Source organism: Notothenia rossii, assembly GCF_949606895.1.
Source record: "Notothenia rossii genome assembly, chromosome: 12".
NCBI classification, from domain to species: Eukaryota; Metazoa; Chordata; class Actinopteri; order Perciformes; family Nototheniidae; genus Notothenia; species Notothenia rossii.
The window spans coordinates 15,772,510-15,775,483 of NC_136911.1; positions in this window are offsets into that span (position 1 = coordinate 15,772,510).

The following is a 2,974-nucleotide window of genomic DNA, read 5'->3' on the forward strand; positions in this document are numbered from 1 at the left end:
AAGGCAAAGGGAATTTCATCAGCGACATGTATTCCCACATAAAAGCATTCGAGGTCAAACTGCAGCTCCTTGTGCGACAGGTCCAAAAGCTGGACTTCACACATCTCCCTGCCACCCAAAGCTACTGCGCCGAGAAACCAGCCGCCCCTTTCCCAGTCGCGAATTGCAAAGATGCCCTGGAGATGCTGCAGCGAGAGTTCAGTGTGCGCTTCCGCGAGCTTCATGTCAACAACAAAGACATAAATCTGTTCCAGAACCCCTTTGCTGCTGACATTGACGACGCACTTCCCTCTCTTCAGTTTGAACTAGCCGAGCTGCAGAATTGTGATGTCCTTAAAGACGCATTCAAGCCTGACCACCTCCTTGAGTTCTATGCTGAGCTACCAGAGGGCACTTACCCAAACATTAAACAACATGCTCTGAAGATGTGTACCGTTTTTGGCAGCACCTACACCTGCGAGCAGACGTTTTCCCGCATGAAGCAAATAAAAAATCCAACGAGGAACAGACTCTCAGATGAACATTTGCATCAAACTTTGAGACTGGCAACCACTAGGCTACACCCAGACATCGGACTTCTCACCAGCCAGAAGCAAGCACACAGTTCACACTGATATGGTAAATATACTGATTTTAACTATTACAATTTTATATGGCTGTAAACATGAACTATGATTTTTTGATGAAATATGATTAATGTTTTTAATGAATTTTAATGAATAATGCTACACTGTATTTGTAAAATCACATCACAAGGAACAACAGGCAGCATATTTATGTAATTTACTGAATGTGTCCAATGTCATCCCTTTATGCCAGGTTTCCAGGCAGCAAGAGAGGGGACTGCAACTGCTGACCTCAAAGATCACTGCCCATCCATCCTTCCTTCCACCCTGGCTACAAGTACCAATTCAGTTCACCTACTGCACATATTGCTGACTTCCCATTCTGTTACTCTCTTCTAGTTTAACCTGCCGAGGGTTTACTGCTCAGTCTCTCCTCCCAATCTCTTCTCTCAGCATCTGCCTCTCCATCGTTGTCTCTCTCTCTCCCTCTCTCTCCTCTCTCTCCTCTCTCTCCTCTTTCTCCTCTTTATGCACTGCCCCTCATCTCAATCTCCTATTTCAAAGGGATGATAATTGTGCTGTAAAAGTGTTTGGGTGCTCATTGCATTTTCACCTTGAACAAAAAAAATCTCACCTGAATATACAAATAAGAGTTGGTTAGTTGATATATTGTTCACCAAGTTTCTTGTCTTGATGATTTCTCATCTCACTGTAATATAGGCCTACCATTTCTATTGTATCACTCATAAACTGTCAATCACCATGTTTTTCTAACCTTTCCTTGCTATTTTTACATGGTTGTTATTAGAAAATAAAAGGAATACCTGTGGTATTTCAAATTGAAAAACATGTGAAGTACTCACTTCTTTTGCAAATCACTTGTAATGATGAACTATTTTGTGCTAGAAATTATGGCTATAACAGGCAGTGGCCTAGTATACAGCCCACATGATCGATCCAGGCCCCTCATCACAGTCAGGAACGATAATGTGGCCCCCAGAGAAAAAAGTTTGGGGACCCCTGGTTTATAGCATAACGTTACTATTTTGCTTCTGGCCATTAGATTTATGATTCGAAAATTATAAAAGTAGGGTAGATATGTGGAGATTATCCGGCTGAACAAAAGGTGCATTTATCAAGCAGGTTCGTTTTCCACAGATCTTATTTCGAGCTATTTTCCAAAATCCTATGGAGAAATCGCATTGACTCTGAGACGAGGGAACCAATAGTTGTAAAATGCTAACTCACTTCCGGGTTGTAGGACTCACCACTGCACTATATCTCCGGTCAAGTAAAGCTAATATGTGTTTAGCTAGCTCATGCTTTAAAAAGATATGTAACTACAACTGATTTACTTGCAATAAACATTAAAATATTGGAGGCATGCGGTGCAGCACATTACCTGCTTGGCGAAGTCAGACAGAGAGGAGGTTGTAGCCGATGTCCGGTGCGTTCACGGTCATCGGATAGTAATCGGTAGCATGGTGTTCACTTACTACGCGACCGCACAATGTAACGTACAGTAATTCCACAACCACATAAATGGATTAACATCGATTTAGCTGGGGCAACAAAAATAAATAAATGAATGAATCTACTTGTTTCATAATTTGAACCAAAAGTGGTGCATTTTGCACTATTTTTTATCTATCTTTATTTATTTTCTTATTATGTCCTATTTATATTATGTTGCACTGTTGGAGGAGCTCGGGATCTAAGATTTGAAATGCCAAAATTACACTGTAGCTAGCATCTGATAACAAAAACCCTTGACCCTTGAACCTTAGTGGTGTTTATTTTTCACGGAGTTCAGTTGCTAAGCGATCACACAACGTCACGTCCGGTATTTCCACAACAACACAAATGGATTAACATCGTAGCCTTTGTTTCTGCTAAAAGAGGTGTCGACCAGCTAGGGCCACAAGGAAATCGGCGAAATCGAGTGTGACGATTAAATTTTTTATTAAAAACATCTAATTTTGACAATAAAAACCGACCAATAGCCGCGGTAGACCATTTGCTTGGCACTTCCGGGTATTTCTCCCTGTTAACAATACCTTGTAACTGTCACGCTTGAATGGGATTAACATCGATGTAATACATGAATGTAGTCTTTGTTTCTGCTGAAAGAGGTGTCGACCAGCTAGGGCCACAAGAACATCGGTGAAATCGAGTGTGAGGATTAAAAAATAAATTAAAAACATCTAATTTTGAAAATAAAAACCGACCAATAGGCGCGGTAGAGCCTTTGCTTGGCACTTCCAGGTATTTCTCCACTGGTTAACATGGGTTAACAATACCGTGTAACTGTCACGTTTTGAAGGGACAAAACCGTGACATATTCGCGTCTCCCAGCATGGTAAAACGTCACATGTTCACGTCTTGCCGTGATACCGGGTTGGTTTTTT